The sequence below is a fragment of the Phragmites australis genome, chromosome 12 (assembly GCF_958298935.1).
Source record: "Phragmites australis chromosome 12, lpPhrAust1.1, whole genome shotgun sequence".
NCBI classification, from domain to species: domain Eukaryota; kingdom Viridiplantae; phylum Streptophyta; class Magnoliopsida; order Poales; family Poaceae; genus Phragmites; species Phragmites australis.
In genome coordinates this window covers 21,950,979-21,965,853 of record NC_084932.1, presented here as the reverse complement: position 1 = coordinate 21,965,853, position 14,875 = coordinate 21,950,979, and positions in this window count along the sequence as shown.

The following is a 14,875-nucleotide window of genomic DNA, read 5'->3' as shown; positions in this document are numbered from 1 at the left end:
GATGTTCCCAGCTGACCAGAAGTTGAATTGCCATGCCCTTTCACCAGCGCATGACCCATGATGTTTCCCACACCCTCACCAACCGAGTTGTCCAGTAGAGTAGCCAAACCACCAGGACCAAGGTCGACATATCTGCTGTCTGGTTTTTGGATGTGTTCTGTGTGTGCATCGAGTTTGCTGCCGCATTCCCCAGTAATCTGGAAGCTGTATGGATGTGCCATCTACGTCACGACATGTCCCATGAAGTCTTCTACATGCACATAGGAGCCTTTCATTGGTTGTGCAGCGACATGTCCAGAACGCAGCTACCAACCGCACATATTGCAACCAGCACCCATCTCATCTCCGTCGTTTGTTCTTCCTCTCAGGGGATGATCCGCCCAAACTCGTGCTATAGAATTGTGTTCCCGGGATATATGAACGTCTCTGTTCAGACGGTTCCTCAAAATTCATATCCAATCTCTGGGAACACGACCATCTTCATTGTTGCATGTGTCGCAGTCACCACCAAACCTATCAGCAGTCGTTGCTATTTTGCCGCTACCTCGGATGACCCCTTCCAAAATCGACCATACCTTTGACTTAGCCTTTCCGCGTTCTATGCTATGCTTCCCTAGTTTTGTGAAACACCACGAAGCCCAGCATCGATGTCAGTGGCCACACGCTCGATCGTCGTCTCCGATGAAACCTGAGCTGCCGTCACTACGCAGAGTCATCGGCAATATCCTTACCAGAAGTGTATCCTCCAGCCATTTGATCCATCATGGGCGGTTGAGACTAGACTTCAGCTCACACCTTCTTTAATCCAAGATGCTGCTTGCATGGCATGCCAAGTCAGCACCACATCATCCTCTTTGGTCTAGTCAGTAAAGTCTAGTTAGCACTATACCTCTTGAACCTTGCATAATGATGTTGTCAAGTCTAACACAATGATTGCACAATAAACCTTTTCCTGTAGAAAGATAACTCTGGTAAACTAGACTTTTCTTTTCAGCCTAATCCATCTTTTGAAAGTCGTGCTCTTTCATCCTAACTCTGACTTAGGCGATTCTTGCATCTAAATTTCTTCTCTAAAATCATACCCATCAAACCATAGTGTTTTGATTATATTTGGTATGTTGTTCTTAGTGTTTTCCTTTGTGTTGTTTGTCGGTAGTTTTCACGATTAGTCAATGTTCTGAAGGAGCTAGAAGGACTTCAAGACCAAGACTTTTCTAAAGACCCAACTGAGTCGAGTGAAGGTAAGTTGTGTTCTTGATCATATTTATCCCAGTTTTTAAATGTTGTTTTATAAACAAGCATGCTAATAATTTATTGGAAATCCCAAGAGTTAGATTTTACCCTAGTTCTCCCTTATCATCCTTGTTGCCTTAGTATGATTTTGGGTTATGGTTGGGTAGATGATGTTTAGCCTTGCTTTAGTATTGTAATCATGATTAATGCACTACGAAATTGATAATGGTCCGATGCGACAATGATAAAAAATATGATGAAATACTCTTTGTAGCAACATGGCATAGGGATTTGAGCATGTGGTATGATGAGATGTATGGTTTGGAAAGTGGTAGTCTTGCTCAAATCTAAGGACCGGTTTGTGGGGTGACCTTTCTATGTGTACAATACAACCACTAGCCTATTATGGGATAGGCCTAGCCAAGTAATTTGCTTACTCTCAGCGTAATGTAGACCAGACAGAAGAGCGGTGAATGGACAATGTCTTGGGATCCGAATGGCGCAAGAGGGGGCTTTCGTTATTGAGGTGGAATCACATGACGGTGAAACCTTAGAGGGTAGACATGTGCTGAGAGGAGCATGTAAAGGCTTTGTAGTGATCTCCTAGCTACATACCTTGGATGTGTGCAAGTGTCTTGCTAACACGGGCAAAATGGAGACTTATTCACTTGCTTGCGGGTGATGAAATCACGTCTTGTGGGTAAAGTACAACCTCTTCAGAGTTAAAACTTAATATTCAGTCGTGCTTACGATCACGAGCGGCACGAAAAACATACCATGATTATAACTTAATTGTTTGGTCGGTGTGGTCAACTTTGGTGGTTGGGACCATATATAGTTGAGGTGTGGGTCAGTCACGATGATGGGAATCGTGGTTGAGGTGGTTAGTAGTTCAACTTTGGCGGTGGGAGCCATGGTTGAAGTGTTGGGTGTACAACCTTGGTGGTTAGAACCTTGGTTGAGGTGATCAGTTGGTTAAGTCAAGATGGGTGGAATCTTGAGGTGGTTGGTTGTTTATAGTCATATACTTAATTACTACTGCTTTTTAAATATTTTTACTTAAATGTTGTTTTATACAAAAGAGCCAAGCTAGCCTTACCTTATCAAAGCCTTTATATGCATAATATTTCCTTTACAACTTGCTGAGTTCGACATATGCTCACACTTGCTATAACCAAACACTTAGTTGAAAAAGAATTCGAAGAACTCATGAAAGATGCATTCTAGTGAGGTGTTCTCCGTCGATTGCCTATGGAGCTATCGGTGAACATGTTGAAGACTATCAGGATAAGGTTGTGATATTCTATGTATGTGTCTCCCGGTCGGTTGCCTGCGGTGTTGTTGGGCACCAATACTTCTGTTCTGCTGCAGATATCTACATATAAGACAATATATGTCAATTGTTGTAATAGTTCGATGTTTATTTGTTTAAAGTATTGCTTTTGTTACTTCACTTGTGATATCCTTATGTGTGTTAAACATCCTAGGCACACACAAACCGCATCTCATTTTGTTCGTTAAAACCGGGTGTGACAGAGGTGGTATCAAAGCCATACTGACCGTAGGACGCAAGCCTAGATAGATTGATCGTGCCATAAGATCATATTTTAAAAAGCCTATTTTGTAAAAAAAATCCATCCCCATGCTTTTCTGACCTCTCAGTTTCTCTCTACGTACCTATTCCAATCTATTGAGCAAAATGAATTTCTAACACTCTCCCTTTCAAAACTTTTAGTTGCCGAACCATTCTGATTACTCCGATCCAAGAGGATGCACTTGAAAATCTCTCTTGATGCTCCTACCTCGTATGAAGATTCTGATGATGGAGTTGAAGACCCTTCTCTACTTGGAAGAATCATCTACCAAAACACTGAAGACATAAAGATCTACCTCTGCGCTACTCCCAGTTTTAGTTTTTTTTCGAGTCATAGGAGGATTTTCCCTATTCTTCAAAAACGTTAGAACGATGTTAGTAGTGTGCTTTTGTGTGGTGTATCTTGTGTGATTTGATTTTTTTTTTGTCTGAGTGTTGATGTGTGCTGTGGGATGCTTTAGCATCTAGTACACTGCTACATTTCCTATAGGCTTACTACCTCTATAGTTAATAGTATAGCTGGATCTTCTCTCTAGTCCTTTCTTTTCTTGCCCCAACATTCCCCCTCAATCTCGATCAGATTGTGAACACAAAGAAATGTTAGCTTGGTAAAGGTACCAACAACAACAACAACAACCAGAGGATGCCGCTTCAATTCAACAAGGAACAACTTTTGGTAATACAGACTCAAATCCTTGAAGGCATGGCTTAGAATATGGAAAGTCTACTACGGATCACAGAAGCTCTGGGTGTAGAAGATGAGCATATTCAGCAGCGCGGCAACAAGAAGAGGAAGAGAGGCCTCAAATACCAACAAGCAAGGAAGAAGGTCATTACGCCAACAAGTGTTCCGAGAGGTCTCTTGTTCCTAATGTTGAGAGGATGTGTTTCTACTTTGGAGAACTAACATATTTGAACAGCTGATGTCCAAAGAAGTACCTCACTCCGGACAAGTTCAGTTTCCAAAGCCAGACGAAGTGCTCAATGTCAATATTTATCGTTGGAAAAAAAGAGCTAAACCCATATGCTCCAAGAAAAGCCTTAATTTAAGGGGGGTAGACCTCCCTACAAACCTGGTAAAATAAGAATATGTTACACCTAGAAAGGTTGGGTTGGACAAGTAAAAGGAGTGAATGTGGGTGCTGGAGGAACAATCACCATGGCTAAGGTCGAGTTGGTGGCAGGAAGTCCAACAGTAGTGGAGAAAACCTTAAATCGAATAGAAGGATCAACGTTGGAGTAGATTCAAATGGTCTGCGAGTTTCCGCTGTACATCCCAAAGTAGTGCCAAAAGAAAGATAGAGGCCAAAGGTTATGCATAATGGAGCTTCCAATGATGTTACCATCAAGGACGAACATCCTCTACCAAGAATTGAGGATTTGTTTAATAAAATCACTAGAGCCAGTGTTTTCTCAAAAGTTAGACCCAAAGTCGAGATATTGTCAACTGAAGGTACCTTATGGAATAAGGTTTTCATGAAGTTTTTGGGCAAGTTTATGGTAATGTTTATCGATGACATACTGGTTTGCTCTAAAAGTGAAGAACATCATGAGGATCACCTAAGAAAACCTTTGTGAAGAATAGAGAACATTAGTTAAATGCTAAGCTCAGTAAGTGTGAGTTCTGGTTCAAAGAAGTGATGTTCCTTGGACCTACTCTGTCTACCGGAGGAGTTGCGTAAGGTGAAACATGTGCTAAATTGGAAATCACCTACAAATTCTACAAAAGTACGAACTTTCCATTGGTTGAACAGGACATTAGTGTCGCTACATAGAAGGGTTTTCTAAGATAATAAAACCGCTCACGGAATTGCTTCAAAAAGAAGAAGAAGAAGAAGAAGAAAGAGTATGTGTTGACCTCTGCTTGCGAAGCAAGTTCCAAGGTGCTAAAGAAGAAACTACCTCAACCCAGAGCTAGTGTTGCCCGATACCCAGAAGAATTTGAACATATATTATGACACATCTCGATAGGGACTGGGATGAGTTTTGATGTAAGAAGGTCAAGTTGTAGCCTATGTCTATAGACAATTGAGAACACCCGAGAAGAACTACTCGTCTCATGAGTTGGAATTAGTAGCCAAAGTGCATACTCTGAAGATACGGAGATACTGCTTTATTCGTAAATGGTGTGAGAGATACGAATCATAAGAGTCTGAAGTACATATTTACTCAAAAAAGAAACAGGATTTTAACCTGAGACAGCAGAGATGTCTAGAACTGATCAAAGATTATGATATGGGAATCCTTTACCACCCTGGGAAGGCAAATATAGTGGCGGATGTGCTAACTCGAAAAGCATATTGCAACATGGCCATGCTACAAGAAGCTTAACCAATCTTATGTGGAGAATTTCGGTGACTCAACCTAGGGTTTGTTATGGACGTGGAGGCAATAGCCATGGGAGTGGAACCCACCTTGGATGAGAACCTTCAAAAAGGTCAGCCGGAAGATGAGAATACAAAGGAGAGCATGCAGAATATCTAAGTAGGCAACATCAGAAGCAGCTCAATGAGATAATTCTAAAAGAAGCTCATGTGTCAGCGTATTCAATTCATCTCGGAAGTACCAAGATCTCAAGGTCGTTATCGATGGTATTGAATGAAGAGAGACGTAGTAGAATATGTAGCTCTGTGTGATACATATCAGAGGGTCAAAGCCAAACATTGGAGATCCGCAGAATTGTTACAGCCACTGAAGGAGCCTAAATGAAAACAGGAAGAGATCAGTATGAACTTTACAATTGGACTACCACGTACTCAGACCACTTATGACTCTATATGGGTTGTAATGGAACATTTGATCAAGGTTGCTCACTTCCTCTCAGTAAAGGACCCCGCCTCTAGATACAATAGACCCTTAAGGTGCTAAAAGAGAAGTTGCTTATCGCCTCAACTCTCATATGTGCCTGATGTTTTCCTTAGTAAAAGAAGAGCCTATGAATCTCCGAAGAGCAATTACCAATTCAAGAGTTGGATGTAAAAAAATATCTCACATACTAAGTATCCAGTCAAGGTTCCTGAGATAGGTGAAAGAGTCACTAGAGGCAAGGTAATTACTATGTGCAAGGTGCAATGGGGTGGACACTCAGAAGATGAGCTATCGAGAGATAGAAGATGAAGGAGTTTCCTTATCTCTTTTTAGATCTGCCAAAATCTCGAGGGCGAGATTTCTTTTAAGGGGGGTAGATTTGTAACACCCTACTTCCCAAGATTTTCCAACTTTTAAAAGTTTTCCAACTTTGGTGAGTAGCTTCACCAGTAGAGCAGTTTAAAACCTATTTTCATAAACAACCAAGCAACCTAGGTTATTATTTCTTGTGCATTGAATGTTGAGTTTTGCTAGGAGCCAGGTAAATGCATTAGAGTTCTTTTTATTTCTCTTCTCGTTGGTGTTTTGGAGTGAAAAAGGTTTTGAAAAGATTTTACAAAATTCAATAGTGAATAAGTCAAGGATCTTAATGGTTGGAATTCAAAGTCCTTGAATTCATCATCTATTCAATCCTTGATCATACTTGATTCTTCTCTAGTTCAATTCAAATCTTATCTAAATCCTTGTTAAAAGCCAATCTCTCCTCTTTGTCAAATTCTACTCAAATCTAAATCCAAATTCCTTATCTACTCTCATTCTTGTCAACCTCATTTTTTGTTTCTCTCAAATTCACTCCAAGCTCAATTCAATTCAAACCTATTCAAATTTCTTTGCAAATGTTTCTTTTCTAGAACCCTAGATATGTCTAAGCTGCCATTGAACTCAATCCTGCATAAGCCCAAGCTCTTGGTCGGTACACAAGTCATCTAGGAGGCCCAACACAAAAGATCCGCGAAATCTATGGATGTTCGCGGAGTCCTAAACAACCTCATCTTCTCATACAGTTTTAGAGTTCAAGATGGCCTCAAATGCAAATCTGATAATACCAAAGTTGTAGGCCTCGTTGAACCTATGGAAATCTCCTTTTGGATAATGGAGCTAGGAGTTATGGCCCCCGAAATCAGTGCTACACAGATAAGTCTTAGTTCAAATAATTTATCTTGTGACGCATTTTTGGAAATTAAAATGGTGTTTTCAGAAGTTCCAATGAATACTAAAGTAGTAGATCTTTTTGAGTAATACAATTTTGAGTCCAGAAAAGTCCAATTTGGAGTCCAGACGGTAGAGATATCATCCTCAGAATAAAGAGCTACAAAAAAGAAAATCCTAACCGACTTGAACTCGAATCCGAATCGTGTCCGACTTGGACTACACCTCAACCAGTCGCCCCTAGCCCTATAAATAGGTGTTGAACATCCTCCCCTACCCCTTTATATCCCTCTATTCCCTATCCACCAACGCAACGCTGCCTATGCACTGCCGTTCACTGGTGTCGCCGCCGTCACCGCCTGTGATGTGCTACATCGTTGTCTCCGCGAATCCTCCTTTCCCGATCGTCAAAGCAAGGTAAGGACCCCTCCTTATCCTTTCTTACCCCTGTTTTAACATTATACTATGTCCCTAGCTAAGCCCTAGACCCGGCCAAAGCCCGATATATGCCGCCACGGTCGTCATCAACGCTGACAGCCGCGCCGTCACTGATTGGCAGTAACGTTCCTGGCTGACTAGAAGTCGAATTGCCATGCCCTTTCACCAGCGCATGACCCATGATGTTTCCCATGCCCTCACCAACTGGGTCGTCCAGTATAGCAGCCAAACCACCGGGACTAAGGTAGACATGCCCGTTGTTCGGTTTCTGGACGCATTCTCCACACGCGCCGAGTTTGTTGCCGCGTTCCCTATCAATCTGGAAGCCGTATGGATGTGCCATCTATGTCATGACATGTCCCATGAAGTCTTCTATGTGAGCATAGGAGTCTTTCACCGATTGTGCAGCGACACGTCCAAAATGCGGCTGCCAACCGCAACATATCGCAACCATCAGCCATCTCATCTTCATTGTTCGTTCTTCCTCTTAGGGGATGATCTGCCCAAACTCGTGCTATAGAATTGTGGTCTCAGGATATCTGAACGTCTCTGTTCAGATGGTTCCACAAAATTCATAGCCAATCTCTAGAAACGTGAGTATCTTCGTTGCTGCATGTGTTCGCAGTCACCACCAAACCTAATAATAGTCGTTGCTGTTTTACCTCTACCTCGGATGACCCCTTCCAAAATCAATCATACCTTTGAGTTAGCCTTTCCGCATTCTACGCTATGCTTCCCTAGTTTTGCTGAAACACCATCGAAGCCTAGAATTGATGTCAGTGGCCACACGACCGATCGTCCTATCCGATGAAACCTGAGCTGTAGTCACTACGCAGAGTCACTGACTGTATCCTGAACCCAAAAGCGTAACCTCCAGCCATTTGATCCATCATAGGCGGTTGAGGCTAGACCTCAGCTCACCTCTTCTTTAATCCAAGATGATACTTGCATGGTATGCTAAGTCAGCACCACATCATCCTCTTTGGTCTAGTCAGTGAAGTCTAGTTAGCACTATACCTCTTGAACCTTGCACAATGATGTTGTCAAGTCTGACACAATGATTGCGCAATAAACCTTTTCCTATAGGAAGATAACTCTGGTAAACCAGGCTTTATTTTTCAGCCTAATCCATCTTTTGAAAGCCGTTATCTTTCATCCTAACTCTGACTTAGGCAATTCTTGCATCTAAATTTCTTCTCTAAAATAATACCCATCCAACCATAGTGTTTTGATTATATTTGGTATGCTGTTCTTAGTGTTTTACTTTGTGTTGTTTGTCGATAGTTTTCACGATTAGTCAATGTTCCGAAGGCGCTAGAAGGACTTCATGACCAAGACTTTTCTGAAGACCCAACTGAGTCGAGTGAAGGTAAGTTGTGTTCTTTATCATATTTATCCCAGTTTTTAAATATTTTGTTTTATAAACATGCATACTAATAATTTGTTGGAAATCCCAAGAGTTAGGTTTTACCCTAGTTTTCCCTTATCATCCTTGTTGCCTTAGTATGATTTTGGGTTATGGATGGGTAGATGTTGCTTAGCCTTACTTTGGGATGGTAATAATGATTAATGCACTACGAAATTGATAATGGTCCTATGTAACAATGATAAAAATATGATGGAATAATTTTTGTAGCAACATGACATAGGGATTTGAGCATGTGGTATTGTGAGACTTATGATTGGGAAAGTGGTATTCTTGCTTAAATCTACGGACCGGTTTGTGGAGTGATCTTTCTGTGTTTACAGTACAACCATAACTCTGTTATGGGATAGGTCTAGCCAAGTAATTTGCTTACTCTTAGCATAGCGTAGACCAAGCAGAAGAGTGGTGAATGGACAATGTCTTGGGATCCGAATGGCGCAAGAGGGGGCTTTCGTTATTGAGGTGGAATCACATGGCGGTGAAACCTTAGCGGGTAGACATGTGCTGAGAGGAGCATTATAAAGGCTTTGTAGTGATCTCCAGGTTACACACCTTGGATGTGTGCAAGTGTCTTGCTAACACGGGCAAAATGGAGACTTAGTCACTTGCTTGCGGGTGATAAAATCACATCTTGTGGGTAAAGTACAACCTCTGTAGAGTTAAAACTGAAATTCAGTCGTGCACACGGTCACGAGCGGCACAAAAAACCTACCATGATTATAAGTTGATGGTTTGGTCGGTGTGGTCAACTTTAGTGGTTGGGACCATATATAGTTGAGGTGTGGGTCAATCATGATGATGGGAATCGTGGTTGAGGTGGTTAGCAGTTTAACTTTGGTGATGGGAGCCATGGTTGAGGTGTTGAGCCATGGTGGTTAGAACCTTGGTTGAGGTGGTCAGTTGGTTAAGTCAAGATGGGTGGAATCTTGAGGTGGTTGGTTGTTTATAGTCATATACTTAATTACTACTACTTTTCAAATGTTTTTACTTAAATACTATTTTATGCAAAAGAGCCAAACTAGCCTTAACTTGTCAAAGCCTTCATATGCATAATATTTCCCTCACAACTTGCTGAGTACAACATGTGTTCACACTTGCTATAACCAAACACTCAGTTGGAAAAGAATTCGAAGACCTCGTGAAAGATGCATTCTAGTGAGGTGTTCTCCGTTGATTGCCTATGGAGTTATTGGTGAACATGTTGAAGACTATCAGGACAAGGTTGTGACGTTCTAGACGCGTGTCTCCCGGTCGGTTGCCTGTATTGCTGTTGGGTACCAATGCTTCTGTTCTGCTGCAGATATCTATATAGAAGACAATATATGTCAATTCTTGTAAGAGTTCTACGTTTATTTCTTTAAAGTATTGCTTTTGTTACTTTACCTGTGATGTCTTTATGTGTGTTAAACATCTTGGGCACACATAAACTATATCTGATTTTGTTCATTAAAACCCGATGTGACATAGGGAGACGGAAGTGGCCGCAGAGGCGAGGAGTTCTTGGTCTTGCGGCGACTTGCTAGCAACCACGAGCGTGGCACAAGGGGTGACACTGCTGTTCTTATGCATGGACGTGGTCGCATAGGAAGATGATCAGTGGGTCGAGGATAGGTATCGGTGGTGAGCATGGCCTCAGTTTCTGCAGTGGTGGCAGCAGCGACAGGCGGCGGGAAGCGCATGGGGAACTGCATCACATCAATCCCAAAGACCCCTCAATGAGACAAACGCTCACGGCTCGTCGACGAGAGAAAATGGGAGGCGGTGGCATAGAACGACGAGGACCTTAAATTTTTACAAGAAATAGTCATTCAACAATAGTCATTTGTTAGCAACTCGAAGCATAATCCACAACTGATGCAGACTATTTGGGAATCAAAGGCTTACGACAAAAAAAAAAATGGAGCTTGGGGTACCTGGTGACGGCGGCGATGGGGTCGGAAGAGGTCTTAACCTCGGCGATGGCGCTGCGCATGGGGTATGACCTCAGGGGCTTGGATGCGTCCAGTGCTTCAAGTGTCTGAGAGCCCGGGTGGACCCAAGGGAGAGGTCGACATCGACATGGAGGGAAGGGTCGGTGGAACAGAGTGGGTGGAGGATGAAGAGCATCTTCCGCCAGATTTGGCGCATGTTGATGCCAAGCTCCTCGAGGAGCGGTGGCTCATCCTCGAAGGAGGCCCTTGAGCCAACACCGATGGTCCTCGCAAGATGGGTGACGCCGAGGATGAGGACGAAACGACGGCAGATGCAGACGCGTGCAGAGGGAAAGGGTTGTTTCTTGATCCATGATACCACCATGCTGATGGGCTTGCCTTCCTCACCAGTGTTAGCAGTGAGGGCCTGACGGGAAGCGGACTCCACTGGATCTAGCCACCGCGAGGTCGAGGAGGGCCGACATGGCTGAATCCGATCACCGTGACCCTGGGTCTCCGACGTGAGGTACTCTGGCGACACATGGATTCGGTGCCGAAACAATCGAGGTAGATCGCGCTGGAAAATGTAGCGCCCGGGGAGGTGCCCCACGTAATTCCAGCCCTGAGGCGGCCGCAGATCACGCTAGTTGCAAGGTGGTGGGGAGGAGGCAAGGAGCGCGAGGGGGAGCAGAGGGAGAGCGGGGGTGGCATCGACAGCGCGGCTTGGGCGCAGAGGAGGAGGAGGCGGCAGCAACTCGGGAGACTGAAGAGCAGAGGCACTGGATGGGGGGTTGGGGGCATGGCGCTCGGGAGAAGGATCGATCCCGTGGCCCATATGTCAGCGCATGAGGGAACGGGCAGACGAAGAGCGGAGCGGAGGCATGAAAAGGCTGACAATAGATGGATTACTTATTTTTTAAGTAGGAGAGATAATAAAACCCCTTTAAAATTCAAATAATTTATCTACTTTTACCAACCACTCTCATCCTCTAGTCTCCTCACCTCGTTACAGGCTACTAATATAGGACCGATTTTACTAATAAAAATAAATAAAGAAATTAGAAGACAAATTAGCAGATAATCTTCTCATCTTTTTTAGATCATATCTGAAATCAAACTATGTTATTATTTTTGACGTATTCGTTCGGCGACACTCTCATGACGTATCTACATCTTCATATCTTGAGTTTGTGCATGATATTTCTAGAACCATAAGTCATGTGGAGAAGTGGTCCTTAGCAACATAACATATCCAGGAAGCAAACCAAGGTCTGCTGAGCTTATTTTAGTTTCAGTGTATATGCAAGTGGAGTACCTCATGCTCATGGCTTGCTGCCTGGCTTCTAGTTCTAGGCATGTGTATAGCTGTACCTGCACTTTGCAACTTGCAGCCGCATCTGATCCCCTCAACATGGCTGCATGCGAAGCTACCCGCTGGTGGTGTTTATATATCTGCAGGAAAGATCCGCTTGTCAATTAACCACCTTGCATGGGTTATCTGGCTCGGATCTGCTGTGTAGTTTTTTTAATAAGGAAATATTTTATTATTTTGGCTTCTACACAAGGCATGCATATAACCATTTATTATTATATTGTTTTAGCCATGGGTTACAAATAGAAAGCCAGTAAATAACAAAAGCTGTTATAAAACCAGTCATAAATATGATGGAAAGCCAACTTCAAGGACCGAGCTTTCTCATAAGCATTCACCATTATCATGGTTTACATGACACGGCACACTCATTTCATTCGATGCCTTGCCTCCTTTTGCAGTAGGAACCAATGTCGAATCCAATATATTTTCATGAAGATTAAAACAATTTCATTCTCAGTTAGCCAAATGACCCAATATAAAGCACTTTCTCCAACCAAAATTTGAGACTTCAACTTTGGGTCCATATTGCATAACCAATTACCAAAAACACGAGAAACACTTTTCAGAGGTAAAATACCGAAAGCAATATGCACCGCTCTCCAAATGAACTTAGCAAACTGGCAATAAAAAAAGAAATATTGGATAGTCTCCCTACTATTACAAAAATAACATTGGACACTACCATGCCATTTTCGCTTAAGTAGATTATCTTTATGGTATGACCCCTCTAATTAAATACCACAAGAAAACCTTGATTTTTAAGGGGATTTTTATCTTCTACAAAAAAAGGTATACTTTATTGAAGCCATGATTCATTAGATTGTTATACATAGACTGTATCGTAAAAGTTCCTGTAGCCTGCAAGTACCATTTGAACGCATCTTGTTGGTCATTAAGTTGCACAAATGCCAACTTTGCTATCAAATTATTCTAGTCATACAAATTTCGTCCTATAAGAGCTCTATGAAAGGATACATTAAGAGGTTCAGACTTTAACACATGTGCAACAATTACGGTTTTCTTTCAGACTACCCAGTACAGATGTGGGTAAAGTTATCAAAATATTGATCTTTCAAGCCATCTATCTTCCCGGAATCTAATTTGGGTACTGATGAAAAACTCCCTATCTTAAAAATTGGTCTTTGACCTTCATTAGGCCCGACCAAAAGTGGGAGTCCCTAGGTTTCCATCTCACCTCACCTATTGTTTTATTCTTCAAGTATTTTTTTTCTAAGCAATTTTTTTCACGTGCCATCTTCATTTCTAAGTTTGAATTGCCATTTATTAAACAGGAACCTATTCTGGACTTCAAGATTTTGGATGCCTAAACCGCCCTAGTCTTTAGGTCTGCATAAGATTTCCCATTTCATTAGACGGTATTTTTTCTTGTACTCATCACTTTGCCAAAAGAATCTTGATCTATAATAATCCAATTTCTTAAGAACCCTACAAGGAATATCAAAAAAGGACAACATGTACATCACAACACTACTTAAAATCGAATTAATCAGAACTAGATGTCTCCCAATAGAGAAAAGTTTTCCTTTCCAACTACTCAATTTGTTCTGGAATCTATCATCTATTATTCGCCAATCTTTATTTCTTATCTTCCTGTTATGCGTAGGGATGCCAAGATATCTAAAGAGGTAGTTCCCCATATCGCACCCAAAAACTTGTGAGTATTGCTTCTCAAATTCTTTAGTTCCCCATAACAAAATAATTCATTTGTATAAAAGTTGATTTTCAAGCTAGAAAGTTGCTCAAATGCACAAAGCAGAAGCTTCATATTCTTAGCTTTATCAATATCATGTTCTATAAAAAAGTATTGTGTCATCTGCATATTATAGTATGGATAATCTATCATCAATTAAGTGAGGCACAACACCCTGTATTTGACCCACCTCTTTGGCTCTGCCAATTAGAACGGCCAACATATCTACCACAATATTAAAGAGAATAGGTGATAGGGGTTACCCTGCCTTAGAACTTTCTTTGTTTGAAATATCTTCCTATATCATTATTGACTTTGACTACAACACTCCCCCATTACAAACTACTGAATCCATGAGCACCAAACAGAAGCGAATCCCTTCATTCTTAAAGTTTGTTACAGAAAAAACCATTTGACTTTATCATAAGCTTTCTCGAAATCAAGTTTAAGAATCACCCCATTAAGCTTTTTCCTATGTATTTCATGTATGGTTTCATGTAGTATAACTACCCCTTCCATAATATTCCTTCCTGGTATAAACGTTGTCTAAGAAGGTCTAACTATCTTATGTGATACCCCAACAATTCTATTTGTAGCAACTTTCATGAAGATTTTGAAGGAAACATTCAAAAGGCATATTGGTTTGTATTGTTGTATTTTTGATGCATCCTTAATTTTTGGAAGTAATGTAATTATTCCAAAATTAAGTCTGAAAAGAAGAAGAGCACCCTTATGGAAACTGTCAAATAAGATCATCAAATTAGTCTTGATTACTTCCCAGAAAACTTGATAGAATTCCGTTGGGAACCCATCTATCCCTGATGCTTTATTGTGTTCCATTTGGAATATCGCCTTTTTGACTTCTTTTTCAAAAAAGCTTTCTACAAGCATATCATTCTCTATATCAGAGACCTGAGGTATGTCCCCTCTGTGAGTCTCAAGCATCAAAAACTGATTACTCACAGGTGGTCCAAAAAAATCTATGTTATATGCAGTGATATGCTCTTTAATTTCATCCTATCTGGTTAACGTTCAACCATCATGTTCTATTTGAAAGATATGAGTTTTACGGTGTTTGTCGTTAGCAATCAACTAAAAATACCTCATATTTTTATCACTCTCAAAGAGTTGTTTTCTTACAGCGTTGGAACCATGCTATCTCTTCTTCTCT